Below are 20,766 nucleotides of genomic sequence, written 5' to 3' on the forward strand. Positions count from 1 at the left end.
AGACTGTCCTGAAACCTTCTTTACCTTCTAGGGTGACAGGGATGAGAGGTGTATGCCAAGTGATTTGTATTTGTAGTTTTTGAGCCACATATACATACAATATCCCTCTCCCCAAAACAAAGAAGATCTTTCTTTAAGGTCATTAGATTTGAACAGATCCTTCTGAGATCAAACTGCAGCTCTGAACTTGTTCAGACTGTCCTAATGGCTTGACACCCCTTCCCAAGCTTGCCACATGCTCTCCATTTGGTGAAGGGAAGTGGGTAAGAGCAATTAACTTAAAGAGTTTATAACAAAGAACCTAGAGCATAGCTCCCTAAGCAGGCACCTGCTCACCACTGGCAGAACAGATGGATTACCTGACATATGCACAAACTGCACTGCTAACATTTATCCTGCCAGTTTTATGTGTGAGCTAGTACCTCAAGGGGACATGCAGAACCTCCTGAACCTGACCTACACCCAACCCATGTCACTCCAAATCTCATTCTTGGCAGAAAGTGGAGCAAACAAACAAATATAAAAAAACCCCAAACACAGTGCTGCCATCTGCTTCATTTTGTTTGGAAAAATATAATCTAAGGCTGACAAAAAACCCAGAAGTTGCTCAACTCATTAGAAAAACAAATAAAGGAGATATATGGGTGTTTGCTGGGAGGGACAGGAGACCAAAGTACATCGGAGTCAGGAAAGGATTTGGGAGAACAGATGAGTGAAGAGGAGGACAGAATTGGTGAGGTGATCAAGTCAGGGGTACGTATTATGAGAGATGAGATATTTACTGAATATTCACATCCCGAGTCATAAGGCCACTGAGGTTCCCGAATGGACAAGGGCCGTGGCTCTGTGGGTCAGAGCACAGCAGGGGCCAGATGCCTAGGCCTGGGAAACTGCTTGCTTTGGGCTACCTAAAAAAAGATGTGCCATCACTTGGGCTTGCAGAAGACATCAAGAAGACATCAACAGCATCTCACTTGCAAACAGCTTAGATGAATGGGTTGGATCAAGGGGAGGGTAATGGGAAATGGTAGCTGGTGGGGAGGACATACCTCTCCCGTGTTTCTGTAACCACTCTTGAATAAAATGGCCAAGGCTTCAGGATACAGCCCAGGACTTTTCTCTGGGTTGGCGAGTTCCAAGTGACACACACTGAATGCTTCAAAGCACAACTATAATCTCCATTTGATGTCAAAGGTTAGGGGATAGAGAAGGAGAAGCAGATAAAGCAATGGAATTTCTAACTAGAGTACTGTCTCAGCCATGTCCACTCATTTCCCATTTTGCTGCATCCACTTCCCCATGGCAAGAAGTTTGCTGAGAGCTGCCGCCACCACCACCTCTGCTCCACGGCACAGCGAGATGGCACGCTGGAGCTACTTCCCAGGCACCTGGGGCTACACACCTGGCCAGGTGAGACAGCAGGGCTCTCCCATCTGGCACAGAAATGTGGCCCAGCCACATCTTTTCTTACCGTATCTAAGCTGTGCTGCCTTATAAGCACAGCTCTCTTCTGACACCACGGCTACAGGCTAGTCCAGTGAATGCAGACAGAAACTTATCACTGGCTCCTGCTGGCTCCAGGGAAAGGGCAGCAGTAGATTGCAAAATACTGGATGTCCTACAGTTTTGTTATCTCCAGGTTTTCAGACATTTGATTCTGAAATATCTAACTCTTCCACCCCTCCAGAGGTGAGAGGTTTGCTGAACAGGCTGTTTCAGAAGACAATGAGACACTGTGGGACAACTTTAACTCACTGGCAATGCAGTTTACTGCTAAGGAGCAAAGCTCTGAGGTTGCAAGCCCAAGTCACAACGGCAGCTGCATTCCTTGAGCCCCCAGGGGAGACACTGTCTCTTATATACAGCTCTTCCTTGGCTTCCACTATTCCAGAGGCCTCACTTTATCAGCAGAAAATCACTTTTATGCCAGTTTCCAGAGTCAGACAGCTGGCTGGTTATTTTTCTCTGCTGCACCAGCTGTATGCTCCATGACACAACACAAATGAAAGTTAGCTTCTGGGTTTTGTGTCATTTATAGATTCTTTATAAATATGATGCGAAGACAAGCACTGTATACGATGGGAGCATTGACCGAACCCCACAACAGTGTCTCGTTTCCATGCACATGTGGCTGCAGGTTGGCTCACACTGAGGGCTGCTTGCAGTAATTTCTTCTGGCATATTGTTTACGGCTGTTTCTGCATTTTGTCTAACAGTCTACGTTAACAACTACTGCTCAGGATTCTCATTGTGTGTCTGATTTAAGGAGACAGATACCAGTGCAAAAGAAGCAGGAAGGGGCAACAGAAATCATCGGCACTACTTATACATACTGAGAGTGAGAATCGCTGTCATTTATTCTGCTGTGTGGAAGAAAATTCACAAAGGTAAACCCAAAGTATGAATCAAAGAATAAGGAGAAACTTAATTTTCTTCTGGACTGATCAGGAACTATTGGCCAAAACTAAAATTTTTCACTCCCTATACCCCCAGCTGTAATAGTCCAATTGGTCCATTAAAAACATTTTATGAGAATACGCAGAGCTTGGCCACAGACAAGTGCCACATGAAGACTTAGACCAATTTATCATTTGCCCATATGTTCTTTATTAGGGGGCTTGCACTGAAATGTGCTCCCTGGCTTCTCATTCCTAATCTACTTCAAAGCTTCTTAATTACAGGATTCTCCTGGTCTGAAGATATGAATTCCACCGCATTTTAAAAGAATGAAAAATATTTGTGCATCAAGTAATGAAGGACTGCTTCTTAGACTCTTGGCCCCCAAAGAAGTACATGGAATTCATTCTGTCATTGAGTTTAAAAGTCTTTTATATTGTTTTGAGCTTGGGGTAAGCAGCTGTCTCAGAAATCCCAGTGGGAAGAACTAATCAGGGAGGCAGTCAGCACGAGATGCTGTTGATGAACCCGGCATTGCCAGAGGAGTCCCTGAAGCTGAAGAGCAAAACCATGCACTGCCAGCTTGGTCCCACTGCCTTCTGGCCAGCTGGCACCAAACCTACCGGAGGTAAAAATGTCTGCAGAAGAGGGCTTCTCTATAGACTGGACTTTTCCTGCTCGGTTCCTGCTATGGGCATGCCTCATAGCCATTTTCAACAGGCATGGTTTCCATCCCTTGTCACTACAAAGACACATCTCCCTGGTGGGTAACGCAAAGACGGGGATTGCAATTTGTTTCTTACACATCTACACATTTCTGGTGACAAAGGCAGCAATGATCAGAAGAGGAAGGCTGTCATTAATGGCCTGTATAAAACAAGGCAGAGCTAATTGTTCCTACTTTAGCTGATGCTTTAGAAAAATTAGACCCACCAAAGAATTCCTTCTTCCAGAGTGGAAAACCGAGAAACCTCTTGGGGGAACTTCCCCCATGCCCTTCAAACAAAAGTTAGAATTTAAAACCCAAAGCCATGATTTGTTTACATTTACTGTAAAGAGCTTTCCGGGCTTTTCAGGGAACTCTATCTTACAATTCCGTCCTTCACAGTGAGAAATTTAGCAATTCCCAGGACCATGAAAAGAGAAGGAATTTACCGAGTTATATCGTATCCAAATGATAATGGAATCATTTCAATTCAAGGGAGTCAATTTTTCCATTTTAGTGCCCTCCTCTTTTACGACACCTCACCCTTTTTTACAGACTTGCCGAATCTCATTCCTTCCATCTGCGCTGCTCCAAGAAAAAAAATGGAAGTAACTATTTTCCTCAGTAAAAGCTGACTCAGGAGAAAACATTATCCTTTTGAATGTAGCATGCAGCATGCTATCTTATCAGGAGCTGGACAAAAAATGTCTCGGAGACATTTCCTTTGTTCAGCACAGTTACAGGGAGCTTTAAGTCTGTTCAAAACCAATTGCTGACAGGGGTCTTTTTTTCAAAGGGGTCTCACTATCTGCCTTCCATTTGATCCCACGCTACTTCACACACAAATACTTCTGCACTTCCAACCAACACACCTAGATACAGAAGGCCCTGTCTCTAGGAACAGTGGTGGTGGTAAGACGAAGAAGGACTAATGATGGCTTTTATTCCACCGTTGCCACCGCATGTGCAACTCAATGCATAAAGCATGGCCCATTCTGCAAGTACTTTTAAAACTGCCATTAGCTCTAGCATCTTAAGAAACACATCTGCCTACAAAACCCAGGACTCTTCCTTTCAGGGAAGCTGAGGTGGCCATTACGAAGATGAACACACACTTTTGAAGGAAGTCATTGCCTTGTCAACCTGTATAACCAGTTCTGTGGAAACAGATTTTAGATGTGGGGCCTTTCCCTCTCCTCCTTTCTTCTGCAGGCCCTGTAGAAGCAACATGGGCAGCACCTGGCTATAAACACTTGAGCAGCTTGAGGCATGGTGCCTCCATTCCCATCTTCTTTGCCAAGATGGATATCAAAATGTGGAGCCTGGCTGTGTGCAGATTCATCTTGCTTTGCCACGAACTGCCATAACAGCCTTTACTGCCTTTCCAAGGACAAATCTGATGGTGGCCAAGCAGCTAGTTCATCAACTACCTTGGATGTCTGAAATGTGTTAAACAAATTAGCTCACCTGATATCTGCCACTGTAGAAATGGGTGCCCAGATAAATAACCTGCTTCTCAGGAGTACAAAGTGGTGCACACCTGCTTTCAGCATCAGCTGGAGCCTTGGGGCACAGGGGCCTCAGAAAATCAGGGCACTTATGGGGACTTAGAGGGCAGCAATAAAATACTTATGAAGAGTAGCCAAGACTCTAGCACTGAGTATATGGGCAATGTTGAGGCTTGCTCAGCTTTCTCTAAACATTAACACTGCTACAAAATGTCTAGAAGGACTTTTGGCTTCGTTTTGTTTTCAGAAAGACGGAAAAAGGGAGAAGAAGGAGGAGTGAAGAACATGAATACTTGTTGGCGCTTGTTTTCAGAGTCCTAACTTGAGTAAATTCAATAAAATACCTTGTTTTCTCACAGGTGAAGCTAGAGACACTGGCAACTCACACAATTCATCAGGACTGAACTTACAAATGGCAAGCATTTGACTAAGCCTCTTATTTAAAGTGTATCTTAAACGCATATGCTGCAGTTTGTGAATATTAACCTAAAAATACGTACCATTCTGAAATGGACACTTGCTTGTGCAAATTTCCTTGACAGCTGAAGAGAGATTAATGTTGCTATGCAAGAGATTTGTACCCAGGTACGGAAACACGTCTGCCTTGGATTGCCACTCTGTCTCCCACTGCCGCGTGCACCCGCAGCCATTCACATGTGACATGTTTCTCAAGCCCTTACCCACATAACTATGTAAACACTTTATAATGCTACAACACCGAGTCACGACCCACGTGAGAGGAACAGGAAGATGGGTTACTCCTGATATTCTCATGTTAGCTCCTGAATTTCCATTTCCATAAACCTCTCTAAAACAGACTAACAAGACCTTAAGTTTGCCAGGTTGTCTCTACCATCTTTACTCCACTGCTGCAGTCTGGGGACCATCTCTGTCCCCTGGACAAAACTGGTAACACAGATTCCTTTCAGGAGTGACGGTCAGCTGCACTTCTCCCAGCTACTGAAACCTCCTCCCAGCTCCAAAGCCACGGCAAACTCAGGCTGTGGATTTTATCTACATGGTCTGTGATTTTGCCATTTACATACCATACGGCTGTTCTTCACACAGGACTGACTTTCATTTTACATTCAACAAAATTCATAGGCTAAAACTTTGCCCTTTTCTTCCATGAAAGAGGAATGTGGATCTGAGTACTCTGTGACCAGGGGGAGTGAGAGAAGGAGGCGGGGATGGGGGGGTAAAAGAGGGGGAAGGAGGAAAGACTTTACCCCTCTTCAATCATGCTGAGGTATCCGTCTGACGTGGGGAAGTATCCAGCCACGTGAAAAATTAAAAGGAACTGTTAATGAATTTCAGTCCATTGCTGAAAATTGGGTGCACAATTTAAGTAATGCATAAAGCAAGTCCCGCTGTGGAAAGTACTCTTAAAACTGCCATTAGGTCTAGTGTCTCTAGGAGAAACACTTCTGGCTACTAAGCCTCAGGCCCCTTCCTCTCAGGGAAGATGAGGTAGCCACTACAAGGAAGAATACGCATTTTTGGAAGAAGGCATTTTCTTGGCCATCGCCCGATGACAGTGGTTATCCTGCCTTGCCGGTTCACCAGGAACCAGAGGTGCTCAGGATGGGCATCAAAAAACCCTTTTTCCTTCTTTTGATAAAAGTAGGTGACTCTCCCATGGTCATTAGCACAGCCTAAAGGCAGAACAGGATGTTTTACAGCCCGGTCAGTACCTTCCCCCAAGCAGCAGGGGTTGAGGTCGGGCATCCCTTTGGGATTTGGCTATCTGATGATGTGCACTCTGACAAGCCCTGCTCTGCCAGACCAGCCCGGCCACGTCCAGCTACCCTGCTCACAGCCCTTTCCAAGCCTGGAGTGCCAACATAAACACCAAGATGTGCGCTCGGTTTACTTCTGCTGATGTTTGGAAGAGGAACGAAACATCATGGCATGAAATACCCACAAGCCAGAATTAATTCAGTTGTTGCAGCTATTTATTTGGTTTTAATCAAAGCTGGTGCTTCATTTCAGGAAAGCATCTGGAAACATTTGTTTTCAAATAAATTGTTTTTAGACTAAACTTTGGATGACTGAATGAAGTGAGCTTTTCTAGCAATTTGTAAAAGCACTGCCAGCAGACAGCAAAATATATTATTCAGCTATAATCAGAGCAACATAGACTTAAGCACTAAAGTTAGAGGTCTTTGGCTGTACCTGATTTTAGTCTGGAAGGACCTTTGTATCTGAAAATCTCCTTCAGCGTGAGGCTGAGTGAGGGGGTACTGATAAACCCCACTACCTTCAGAATCCAACAGTACTACAGAGCCTTGCTAAACAGAAAATTCAACCCATTGTGGAAATACTTTAGGAGCTTGTAGGGCCTGTGTTAGTGCTCGTGAGGTTAAACCAGACAGACGCTGCAGAGGTGAGCAGCAGTATCTAAAACCCCCAAGATACAGTCGGACAACAGCCATGAGTCAATCTGATCCACCAAGCTATTTCTAAAATCCCATCAACTCACTATTGGGCTACCAACGCCGCCGTGATGTTAGAGGATGATCAATTCAGCCTTTGATAATCAACAGAGAGCACCAGTATATAGAATTCACAGACCAAAGTAAAACCCATAATGTATAACAGGAACATCGTTACTAATGTTGCTGTGGAGGCTAATCCCGGTGGCGTGTGGTAAGGCTCTGCATCCTTCCAAACCAGGATGTTGCCCATGACTGCTTTCTTTCCAACCAGCTCATCTTCAGGAACCGTCCCTGACACGCGTGCTGGCTTGCTCGCTCGCATGCTTTCTGCCTCGGCAATGGCTTTCGCCAAGTGATTTGAAAAGGAAATGCTTTTCAGGGACGTGGAGCGCAGCACCTCGGGGCTGCCGGAGCCTGTGGGCTCTGCAGCCCTCAGCTCACCTGGCGCGTCCCCTGGCTGGAGGCAGATGGCCACGGCACTCTCGGGCAGCAGGCAAGCAGCTGACACACTCAGGGTGCGCTGTCTGCTCCAGCACACCGCCAAACTGAGCTCCTCAGGGACAATCCTCCCCTGACGTTTTAAGGTTTCCTCTAAATCTGGGAAGGAGGTAATCAGGCCATAGCTGGCTGTGATGTTTCTGCAGTCTTAGAAAGCCGATTAATATTTTCTTCAGGAGTGAGACCTTAATGTACCGACTCAGCAACCTACTGAGCACCTAGGTCTTTTTTAAAATGCTCCATCATTGGGTATCAACAGCATCCAATCTTACCTTAACAAGAAGATGTTATCAAGCTTTTTAATATGCACAGAAGCAATTAAATTCAAAGCTGCCATCTGTACATCAAATTGTAAAAGGCACCAAGCTATGAACCATATTTGGTACTGGTTTATATTCCAGGCTGCATCAAAGCATGACAGCTTTAGATATGCAAGAGCAGGGATGACCCTGCTCTGGAGAGGCATAGGAGTTAATTGCAACAGAGGGATTTTAAATGGAAGTTTCCCAGAAGTTTGGGGATTGTGAATATTAAATGTTGCTTCGGAATCATCTTTCCCCTGCCTGAGGCGTTCAGTCCTGTGCCCTGACCAGACACCACATGCTGCTTGTTCCCTGTGGCAGACCTTTCACACTTGGCTAGTTTAAAGAAAAATCAGAATATACCTACTGGAACGCTTCACATACATCAATTCTTGGCCAGAGTTAAAGCAGGAAGAACAGTATCCTCAAACCAGTCCTTTCAGGGAAAAATCTTACATGGTTGAAAAGGGGGACCTCTAATAAAACTGATGATTTAATCTTTAGCAGCAAGCTGCACTATTATAGCTGGGCTGTAAAAGTGTCACGGCAAACAGTCCAATGTGAATATTTTAGTGTCTGCGACAAAAGCCTTAGTGTTTCACATCACCATCAGAAGCATAATGCATAGTTGAGAGTTCCTGGTGATAGAAGGACCACTCACTTTCAGGTGCCAGTGTAAAGCATCCTCAGCCTGTCCTCCACAGTGGACAGGGAGCCAGAGCCCACCCAGACGTGACTGGCAGTGAAGAATGCAGTTGAGGATACCCTGCTGTGAAAGTGGTTTGCTCTGCACAATAGTCTTATGAAAGATGGCATACTGTATAGCTATTGCGATTTCATTCTTGGTCTTCTACAGCCAGCGGGGATTTAACCTTTAGGTCCTCAGCTGCTTCCTGGTGCAGCAATCTTTGTCCTCAGTAACCTCACCAGGCATCACTCTTCATCCAACAAACAGTTAGAAATTCCAACCTGATTTCTCAAGACCTCCTAAAAAGCTACTGAAGCAATAGCCCCAAGCCAGAGATAATCACAAATGCCTTCCTGCCTGCAGAAAGGATCTTTTAAACTTAGTCACACAATAGTTCATGGTGCGAATAGGGATGGTCAACCTACATAGTGGTTTATTGTGGAAAGGAAGAGAAACTGCTGGAATCTATCCCAGATTGATTATGGTGCCTGAGAGGGTTCCTGTGCACGTACACCCCGCCATGGGTAAGCTCTGGGAAGACAGGCACTTTCACCTTGGGCAGACAGGTGAAAAGTGCAAGACTGGACCTATCTGCCTGTTGGTCTGCACTGCGAGATGCTGTACTGGCTGGGGAATGTGCTCAGCTGGGCTCCCCTGGATTCATGGAGCAGAGATAAATCTGCACTGTAAATCTTAGTTCATCCCAGCCAAGATGATTTAATTCCTTCAGAGCGTGTTGATATTTCTGCTTTTTGTCTACCAGAGAGGCGTCACCCTTTTAAGTCCCAAGCAGAAGCTTCCCAGAATCCTAGCAACATTTCCTCCCTCTCACTGGTAAATTTAAACAAAAACATCTTCCCATGTGGCTGGTGCAAGAACCACCACACATTAGGCTGCGGATCCTTTCAGCTCTGCTTTTACACAGCTGAACATGTGCTGTCTTTGCAGATCCAAACACCGCTCCAACATATACTGCTTCCCAGGCTCCGGAGTCATTCATAGCGGGGCTCAGGACAGGTCTGGGGAAGCTTGCCAATGCTCAGGTAAAAGTCAAATGAATTTAATAATGTCTCTTTTGGGTACCTTGAATGGTTTTGATTAGAACAGCCTAAGCTAAAAAGATCTTTCCTTTAACTTTTGGGCACTACTACTTCCTCAGCAGAGATTTAGAACATATTTTCCATACACACATTTCTATGCTTACATTGGAGAGTTACATATCTTCTACACGCCTAAGAGAAGCAGATGTAGCTGGCGTTGTCTTCGTTCTCCAAGCTGTTAAATACATCAGGCTCTGGACAAACAAAGATTGGTCCTTTGCAACATGTGCATAAAATTAATCAGATATCATATTCACGAGAAAGAAGATGAGGCCACATCCAAGTTTAGGTTCGTGCTGCAAAGTATACTTGAAACTTGATGGTGTTGGGACCCCCACGGTAAGTTCGTTCCTGCTAGGCAAAGGGCTGACTGCAGAGCGTGTTTGTGCCAGGATCTGGCAGAACTCCCAAACGGCTTTGCTGGCCAGCTTGGAGGAACCAAACTGCATCAAGGGGAAAGTGGGGGTGTGGGGGAGCAGCTAAGCAGGAAACCTCAAAACTGTGCAACCCAGGCAGCCAAAGTGGCAGAATCGGTGCAAAATGGCATTGATCTAGGAATGTGAGGAGACGTACACGCAATGTCATTCCCCTCTTCACTCCCTTGGGGTCCTAATCCCGTGTTTCCTAGTGCTGTGTTTAACAACATTTCATGTTTTAGACATTTGCAAATGAAGATTACATTTTGCTCTAAGTAACACACACGTAAGCCCACTAAACTATGGAAAAGTTTTATCCATATATCCGGTCTAGATGAGCCCTTGTTTTAAGATGTAAAAAGAGGTGTTTTCTGACCATCCAGAAATATTTTGCCCAGTACAGAACTCAGGAATTCCCATTATAAAACACTTAGGAGATGGATGTCAGCTTGACGTTTAGGAAGCAGATTTAACAGAAGTCGCATCAGTCAGAAGCATTTAAAAGCAAAATTGGCAGGATGGAATCCTGTGAAGTGACCTGATGGGGCAGCACATGTTTGTTTTACAGCCTGACCTTCCGGCACTAGAAGTTTAAACATTTTCACTGGCCTTGGTACTCAGCTTCTGTTATCCTATGTCACTTCTCTACAAGCTGTGCAAAATATTTTCATACACAATGGAAAACTGCAATTTTTCATCCCTGTGACTTTTTCTCATAATATAAATCTGCTATCTAAAAACTAACAGGAAACAAAAAGTATTTTAAATCAGATTATAGGGTTTTTTTCTCTTCAGAACAAATTAATCATCAATCAGAAACAAAAGCCTATTAAGTGAGCTTCTCCTCAACTTGTCTTTACTGTAATAACACATGAGATGGTAGGGTATGGCCGAAACCAGACAAGTAAGTAAACGCACAGGGCTTTCAGAAGACAGCTGAGGCACAAAGTAAGAACTGGGACACAGCACCCAAGTCACCCAGGAGAAGCTTAGTACTGAAGGTGATAGGATTAAAGAGGAGAGGACCAAGTGTCTGGAGTCCTATTTTTCACCCTCCCTCTCCCCCAGACTTCCCCAGGGGGAGGTTTCTGGAAGTTTGAACACACTCAGACCTCAGGGGACAGGATTAGGAATCTGATCTGATTAGGCATCCTGTTCCAGAGACTATCTATGATCTATGGAGCTGACATGAGCGGTCCCACACATTACATCTTACGGTAATGTTATTACAGCTGTGAAGAAATCCCAGCATCTGTATTTCTGGCTGATTACAGATGGACATCATGCCCTGGACATAACCTTTCAGTATGGCATGTAGTAAACTATAAATCCACTATGACACTCAGGAACGGAATTTCAAACCAAGAAGTGTTGGTTTTAATTGCTCAACACCCATTGATCCTGATAGCAATGTGGCAGTTAAGGCAGAATATAAAGCTCTGAAAACATGCCAGTCCTCAAGCCCTCACTATGTCAAAATCATCTCGTCAGACTGAATTCAGCACTGGCATGGATGACCAAAGCCTCTTGGGCACACACAGACTGAACTGCAATTTAATCTGAGCAATGACTGCAGCCTAACCCATAGGCTTTCCATTAAAACGCATTCAAAAGATAGCTCTTATCTTTTCCTCTGACACATCTAGCAGCAAAGCTAGACATGGCAGTTAAAAACCATGCATGTGTCTCACGAAAATTTTCCTAGATCCAGTTATAACCGAGGTTCCTAGACTATGCAATTAGCTGGCAGAAAACAGTCTTTACTTTTACCATTATCTTTGGACCTTTTCTGGACACCACATTTATCACAAAAGCTATTTGGAATGAGGCTGTTAGCACACTTCTGATGAATAGTTAATTGCACACCAAGAACCAGCAGTCACAGGGTGGGTTTTTTCCCCATCCTGTTAGTTCACAGATTGATTTTCTTCTCGTGCTTTGACTTTCTTCCGTTAATAAACATTAACAATTTTGAGCCACTGGGACAGTTGATGGGGTAAAAAAAAAAAGAAAAAGAAAAAGAAAAAAATCAGTATGCCCTAATGACTGTTTTGTTAGAAGTGATAACCTCTCAGAGTTCAATCAGGCAAGCTACAGACATATAATGAATAACCGGGGAAACTGAGAAGACGTGTGTGTGTGTCCCGCACACACAGAGTAGGAAGCTCATTGCTGTTCTCTGCTGCCTTTCTCAGAAATGTAATTAGTTTCCCTCATTTGTCCCTGAGAAAGATTACCTTCTCAGGCAAGAACAGCAAATAAGAAAAGCATGGCTGTACCCTTATCTCTCCTAAATGCCTGTCGTGAGAGCAGCTTAAAAAGCCCTGTCTAGAAACGCTGGTGGTTTTCTTTTTTTTCCACCATGCTTCTGGCACCATCACCCTGGTGCGTCATTTCCACTCATCTGCTCCAGCTGAACACAACATGCTAGGGCACGTCACGTGCCCGGGACGAAGGGCTGCTCTGGGCAGCCAGGAGGCAGGACAGCCACTGTACCCATCCCACGCTCCCCTCTTCTCCAGGAGAGGGCAAAGGATACAGCTGATACGTGGAGATCTCATTTCATCACTCATTATTAACAATGCAGATCTTGCTCCCTATTGTGTCCAGCATCACTGAATTACAGTAATAGTTCCCGGACCTACTCTCCGCTCTTTTTTTTTTTTACAGTTAAAGAGTCTACCTATCAGCAGTTTCAGGGGCTCATTATTATTCAAAGTTAAGTTTAGCACCTAAGATAGAAGGCTATTTTTCTTTTTGAATTAAATCTGGCTGACATTTGCTTAGCTTTATCTCAGCTCTACAAGTAAAACAAGAGAAGTAGCTTTGTTATTTCAGTCTGGTTTTATCATTTTTCAAGGCCAGCCTGAATTAAAAAACAAACAAGCAGCACATATGCTAGGCTTTGCAAATAAAAAGCCCTTTGAGCAGCTAAAATGGTAGGGCAAATTCAGAGATTATATGTCAAATGGTTCAAGGTTTTCATCAGAAATAGGCGCAAGACACTGAAGCCAAAATCTTGGCTCTACTCAAATCAAAATCAAAGTCTACAAATATCTTAAGGGTGAGTGTCAAAAGGATGGGACAAGGCTCTTTTCAGTAGCATCCAGTGACAGGATAAGGGGCAACGGGCACAAACTGCAACATGGGAACTTCTTCACTCTGAGGGTGCCAGAGCACGACAGGCTACCCAGAGAGGCTGTGCAGTCTCCTTCTCTGGGGACATTCAAAACCCACCTGGACATGACTCTATGCAACCTGCTCTAGGTGAAGCTGCTTTAGCAGAAAGGACCTCTGGAGATCATCTAGTCCAACCCAACCATTCTGTGATTCCCAATTACTTCAGCTCAAGATCATATACACCAGTCAGCAGGACAGAGGAGCTCAGCCAAAAGTTAATTTGGAAGGAGTGAAAAATCAAACACACTATGATTCTTTGTTGTGAAAGACTGCTCCAGAAGGTGGCAAACAACCCCAAATGAAGCTAGGGCTTTAGAGAGATCAAAGTCCTATAGAATTTTATAGGTAACACTTTTTTTTATAAAATCTTAAAGCCATTTCTAGAGCACACTGACAATTGCACCCTGTTACAATAACCTACAGATGGATTTCAAGTTAATGGAATTACCATGTTTTCTACTACATGTCGTAATTCTTCCACAACATTGTTGCTGTTATCTAGGTTTTCAGATTGGGCTGGGTGACTCACAAACACCCCAAGTGACTCATGCCTTCCACTGAGATCACCATTAGGACAGGTAAGCGCTGAAGAAAGGTGCTGCCGGCAGGTATGCAGAGACAGTGATTCACACATGAAGCCAGGAGACTGACATTTTCCTAGCTGAACTCTTCTGATCATTTTGGCCACGTCAAAACAAGGCAACTGCAGTGCAGAGACCAGCCAGGCAAGGCTCAGACTGGGCTGAGGAGGGCAGAGGAGAGGAAGAGTTCCTAATTTTTGCTGTTGTACAACTGCATCCACCACCACTTTTACTGTTTTGGTGCCTTCACAGAATCAGTGGACACTAATGATCTTGCTCTAGCTACCAAAATTTTTACCAGAGAAAAATGGTTGGGATTTCCTTCCGAGGGCAAAAATAGCCACAACGAGGAGAAGGAGACTTTCCACTGTGGTGCTGCTTGCGTAGGCATCATCCTGGAAACCCTCTGAGGCTAGCACACAATGAGAAAGATGCCCTCCTTCCCCCTTCTCCCAGTAATTAATGCAGGAGGAGGAAAATGACACTGATCATGATGAGTCCTAATGAATTAAAATACGGACTCTATGGAAAGGGGCGCAGTGCAGGTGATCTATAACTTGAGATGCCTTTTGTCCTAACCAGAAAAAAACCCTACCATCTGTGCTAGGTGGCAAACACCTCTGTGTAAAACACTGTTGGTTGCTGGAGCATGTGTCAGAATTTAGGTACTTTCCTGGGTGTTAAACGAGTACTTCCAGCACCTATCTTGGATTCCCAAATGGTAGGAACTGGAATGAGTGGCACCAGTGGTACACCACATACAGATTTGACATGGAAAACTGTATTGTTTCCTTACTCTAACACTGGCCCATGGGCAGTAAAATGCAGTTAAAATATGTCAAAACCACGGTGAAAATATGCTCACAGAGCAACTGAGAAAAAGATTCAGGGGAGAAGGAGCAAGGCACATGGAAAACATATTTTCTGCATGAAGTAATTATTCTTCCTGCTTAAAAAAGTCTTTGGGGTTCAATAAGGAATTTCAATAGAAATCCCAAATGTTTGATTTCCCTTGAGCATGTTCATTAAGCATGTACAGGCAGATTTTCAAAAATACTCGTTTCTCAACAGCTCCTATTAAGAATAATGAGAATCGCTGTATGCTAAACAAATTAAAGACATAGTAGGAACTGGATGAGGAAGCAAAGCCTTCACAAAGATAGCAGTGCCAGTGATCTGCCAAGGCGCTCAGTACTGCCACTGCTCTGCCTGTTCTCTTGTGTTGGTGCTACTGCAAACATTTGTTAGAGGAGGCAGACATGGTGAGCTGTTTTCTCATTGCAGTCATACAGCACCTAATCCTGAGAAACTACGGAAAACCATGTCATTATTTGGCTTCGTCATATCTACATTGATCTGACATGTACATAGAGGAATGGGAACCTGGCCCTGAAATTCCACATGTCACGTGGAAGGAAAGTCACTTGTTGAGCACCAACAGCATGTTCAGAAAATGCCAAGAATCACAATATATTAATAGTATTTTCTCTGTGGCATTAAGAAGCTTGGAACTAGATCCAAAACAGCAAAGAAGCTTGGAAAAAAATGTCTTGCACTTTCACTGCCATCATATGTCATCCTGCCAGCATGATTGATCCTACAGAAGCTGAGCCAAAATAAACAGAGTGGCTGATTTCCTCTGCAATGAGGAATATTTGCTATAATTCCTCATTGCAAATTTATATTAATATATATAAAATATATTTGCTACTAGAAGCAAGCAATAAAGATAGAAAGAAGTGGCAAAATAAGATTATGAAATCTGTGCAAAGACTTGAAAATAGGATGAAATAATTAATGTCTGTGATTAAGATTATCTCAGCAACTGGTAGGGAAGGTGATCTGTTGATGACAACTGTTGCTCCTAACTGACAAAGCTGAATCAATAGATGCCTCGTTTAAGTCAAGAAAATGCCCATAAAAACTTTTGCATTGTCTTAATTAAGGCCGGTATAAGGAATAAAGGGAGGAGAAGAAGCAAAAGAAGAAAGATAATCACAGTTTAATTAAATTGACAGAACTATGCGTTTGGAAACCCCCTGAGGTCCTGGATTTAACAATCATAACTCTTACTGCCTCTTGTGCCTGTAGTTCAGAAGAATATCTCCCTTTCTGCCCCCCAATACACCAGCACAGGTGTTCCTGAAGCCCTTTAGCAGGCATTATCTCTCTCAGAGTGTTACTCAGTGCATGCTCCAAAGAGTACATCCGCTGAAGCCAACTTTAAAGACAGTAATAAACCCTGGAAATGAGAAAAGGAGGAAGAGAGGAAACAATAGGAATACATGATTAAAGGCAACAACCAGGAAGACTTCAGATCAAATACTGATGTAAATAAATAACAGAGGAGCCAGCAGTGACAATGAACAGCAGCACTAAGATCTTCATCATGCATCACATCTCCTTATCCTTGGGGAGATAGGAATATAAACACCTCTTCACATCAAAAGGTGGCTGTGAAGATAAGAATATTGCAAACTGCAAGGCACTCAGGTACAAGGATGGCGGAGGCCATACTAACTTGTAACGCAGGTGGAGATAGGACAGAAACTCATACAAAGGGCAAAGTGCAGTAATCTAAAAAAATCCCACCCCAAAACGGTAAAAGACAACAGATCTGTGGCTGCAGCTGGTACGGGGCCTCCCTAGCTACAACTTTCCCTACAAATTATGAGTCTGATACTGCCATCAGCCAGTGCTTGCAGATCTTTTACATTACGGATACAGATGATCATAACAGAGCCAGTTACCAGCTGCCATCTGCTCTTAGCTAGGTTCTGCAGCTAACGTAGATCCAGATTCTAGTGTATGTGTATCCAGATTCTAGTGTATCTGCTAGTGTAGAGCTGCTCCAACAGATCGCGATAGGTGCGGCAGAAATCCTTTTGCCCCTGGTATTACAGGTCCTGCTGCTTTCCTGATGGTTTAAGCTCCTGGATCCTGCCCCACAGTGATAAACTGGGAACGGTTTAATAAGGCACTGAATCCATCTCATTGACTGCGCAGCTTAGCGCTGTACGTATCTATACCCCAACACACAAACTTCCTCCAAGGTTTTTCTGCAACCATGTAGGCTTATAAAAACTGGTATATGTGCCATGTATATGTAAATGCATATGTGTATACATACACAGAAGAATCCATTTATAGGATTTGAATTTAACCTGAGGATCCAATCAGCTGGGAGATCTTCTTTGGTTTTGCCATTTTCCTTTTTTTTTTTTTTATTGCTTGTTTGTGAGGGACATTCAGGGTTATATACTGGTTTCAGCCTTCCTCTGTCAATACTTATTTTTTATCACAGTCCCCCTCCCTGTTGCATATTAAATCAAGGACAAACATGTTAATAGCATCAAGAGATACTGAATGGATATTTAAGATGATTAACAGGCATGCACACCTGGCCCCTCACATTAACCTATATCAGCTTGTTCCATAAGGTTCCATTATACAACGTGCTATAAAATAAGGTTACCAGGCCAGAAACTAAATTACTAAGTATTTAGACCAGATACCCAGCTGTAATTCATATCAAGTCAAAATTCAGTAGAGTAAGCTGAAGCAGGGGAAGGAAAAAGGAAAGACAAAATTCAGAAGAAGCACTAATTACCTTTTGCAGTTCAAGGAGGGGGATGCATAAGAAGGGAATTATCTCAGGTTACACTCAGAGAGGGTTTGGATTACAACATTTTAATAAAGAGCCATAAGCTACTATGCAGAAAAATCAAGGGGAAAAAAAACTCCAGAATGAAGCTGCAGTGATATTCTGGTTTGACTTGGGTGGGGAAGGGGGGAGGAATTGCTCATGGGAAGTTTTGGCATCTGTCACAAAAATGTTATTTAAAACCAAGATGAGTTTCAGCTGCAAAGCATGAACCTGGAGTTCCCCAAAGCTCACAGATGTTTGACTCCAAGGTTTGGTTCAAGCTCATCTATATGTAAAGAGTTGAATTAACCCATTAAGATTCACCCTAGCTGTTATTTTAAACCTGTTTTGAAAAGTAAAAGGGGGGGGGGGGGGGGGGGGGAAGCCAAAAAATGGAATTTGAACATCTATAGTCTGAGACAAATGGTCGATCCTAAATCTAACTGATATGCATCCAGCCAGGTCCAAATATTCACAAAAAATGCCACCCTTACCTCCTAAAAGTCATTTTTAGTTAAATAACTTGGGAAGGAGTCACTGATTGTTTTAATTTGCACATTAAGCTTTCTACAGTTGCTTTGCAGATTGGCAGTTCCCACAGTGTTTGAGTCTCTTTCCACACTATACTCCTCAAGTTTTTCCTCCCTGTATCTGGGCCTTTGAGTGTGTTCAGCCAGCTATCGGATTCTGATTTGTACCTTTCTTTGGTGCAAAGCAGGAGCAAAAAACAAGCTACCACAAGCACGGCTGATGTACTGAAGAACAGAAGGTTGCACCTAAAAATAATTGGAGAGGGATGAGGAGAGCATGCAGCGCAAGACAACCAGAGCAGTATTTCTTTTCCACCATCCACTCAACCAAGCAGTTGTCAGAGGGACTCACGAGCCCAGGAGGTGGCCAGCAGCCGATGATGGCCAAAGCCTGTGCCATTCAGAATCTGAGGTCCACCCTGGCTGCTGCAGAGCTGAGGAGGACTGCTGGCTGCTGCCCTCAGCAAAACCACTGTGTGCTCTGCATTCAGGAACCCCGGCCACCAATCTGAAATGTACTGAAGAAAGCAACTGCTGCTTGCTCACTGCTGTAGAATTAATACCTCTCTTTAGGCAGCCACATAGATAGCCTATGGTTTCTCCTTCACGTAATGAAGCACAGGTCCATTTATACTCTGAGATGCTTTGAGTCACAAGAGCCTAAAGCCAAGGATTTCTCTTCCATTAACCGTACCTGCTCCAAGCATGAGGCATACACAGGAGTCCAGACATGCCTTCCACATCCTCTGATGGAAGGAGCAGAAGCCTTTCCTTTAGCTGGCATCAGACAATAACCAGCTGTAGTCCACCATTCCTTTCTCATCACGGTATTTTTTTCTTTCATTTTGACCCACTTCTGACCTTACTCAGGGCTGTCACATGCAGCAAAGTGCGTGGCCTAATCCCCCTCCTGCTACCTACACACCGTGAGAGCCCCATGATGGCATTTCACTTCTACACCTGGTGCCACACGACCAGATCACCCCACTGAACACCTGGGGTCCACTTTGCAGATTTCTAAACCCCCCAAAATAACACCTGAACAACTTATTGCTTAAGAGTTATTAAGAAAGCAGCATGGCCTTTGTCTCCACAACTGCTCAAGGACAAGAGAGATCTTAGGGTCACTAGATAAATGAAGTTAGGAGTGAGCATAGCAGCCTACCACTCAATTTTCAGTGGCTCAATCCCATCTCAGCACCAGAATACTCAACATCTCCTACCAGGAACTGGCCAAAAGCATTCAGGTAGCACACATGTACCAGCTCCTGCAGATATTATCTTAGCTCCTGCAAGCTTTTCTCTTGCAGTCAGGCTTTGGGAAGTGCTGTAAGGATCTTGAATATTATCCCTCACCTTCTCATGTGTGACGACACGGGTAGGTCTCAATCCCAGGACTCTGAGCCACACTAAGAATTCGATGAAATAGGAACAAAGTCCTGGACACCGGTACAACCCTGCTGGCACATGGAAAGCCTTACAGGTGCTTACATCGTTACCAAGCAGGATGGCGCTGAAGCTGTCAAGTCACACTTCTCTGACACTACCACTCTTAGCGTGGTAACTTTGATTCATCACAAGCAAATAAGTCTTGGAGAACTGGGGCATGGCCAGATCCGAGGCTCCCATTCCTACTTGTTCAAGGCTACAGTTGGCTAAGAACCTCACCAGGGTGTGCATGGCAGCTTTTTCTGCACAACACTGCTCTGCTTGAGGGCTGTTTGCAGTTTTCTCATCCCAGCCCTCAAGGTCTGCATAAGTTACTTCAGCTAGCAAGGGACATTACTTGCCTTGACACCTGGCTGATTTTTACAGTTTCTTCATCCAATACTAGGCAGTCAGAGGTATTCAGTTAGTAGAACTGCATCAAGATACAACTTTTTCATGAAGGTCTTTATAACTCACCTCTTGGTAATAATGAGTTTGGCATGCTGCCTGAAGTACCCTGGAGAACGAGCAGACATATGGATCATCTCCTAGAGAAAGAAAAGATGGCTCGTTACCAGTAAATTGGATCCTCTGAGGTATGCTATCTACATGTTTGTTCATTTTCTGCCTCCCTCACCTTACTTTTAACTATTTATGCTTGGATTGGACCTTCAGAAGAACTGAATACAAGGTATTTCTCTCCTGGCCCACAGTTATACACACAAGGCAGAGCCTCAATCCACAACCACTATGTCTAAAGAAAAAGAACAACAAAAGTACCATATCCTCTGGAGTCACAACCACATGCAGACAAAACCCAGATGCAGCCCACACATCTTAAAGAATTCTGATTATAGACTGATTATAGCCTGAGAGCATTGGGTGCACTTTTCCATGATTTAGTACACACAAGGTCGCTAAGGTATTTGCAAGTTTATTTCGATACATTGATTCCTATCCTACAAGCTGGAGAAGCCATGCAAGGTTGCCATATCACCACAGTCTTTCCGGCTTTCTCCAGTGTTGCTCCAAACTTCGCAAGTTTTGTGTATTTGGTAAGATAGTAAGCTCCCCCCAGGTAGTCCTGGCTTACACAGCTACATAAGCACAGATTTTGAAGAAAGTATATTACATCTGAAGTCACTTCAAGTCTTTTTTTGCACTGGGCTGGTCATTTCTGGGAGAATGAACTGAAACAGAAAATTAGAGTACAAAGCTGGCAGCACTGTCAACCTGTGAGTAATATGTTTACAATTCTTACACCTTTACATCACAAATATTTTTAAGTGCTTCTATTGAAATCCTGTGTTTTGGAAACATCAGGGAATCATTACATTTTGAGTGTAGA

General features: G+C 43.8%; 1 long non-coding RNA gene across 1 annotated transcript in view; it reads left to right on the forward strand.

Annotated features, from left to right (window-relative positions):
• LOC308063326 overlaps positions 1-17,831 on the forward strand; it is a 37,700-nt gene extending 19,869 nt beyond the window's left edge. The window contains exon 2 of the long non-coding RNA XR_013927924.1: positions 1-17,831. This exon is cut by the window's left edge and continues 12,706 nt beyond it. This is a non-coding gene — a long non-coding RNA (uncharacterized lncRNA).
• The last annotated feature ends 2,935 nt before the right edge of the window (positions 17,832-20,766 follow it).

This window comes from Falco punctatus, assembly GCF_963210335.1.
Source record: "Falco punctatus genome assembly, chromosome: 4".
Taxonomy (NCBI): Eukaryota; Metazoa; Chordata; class Aves; order Falconiformes; family Falconidae; genus Falco; species Falco punctatus.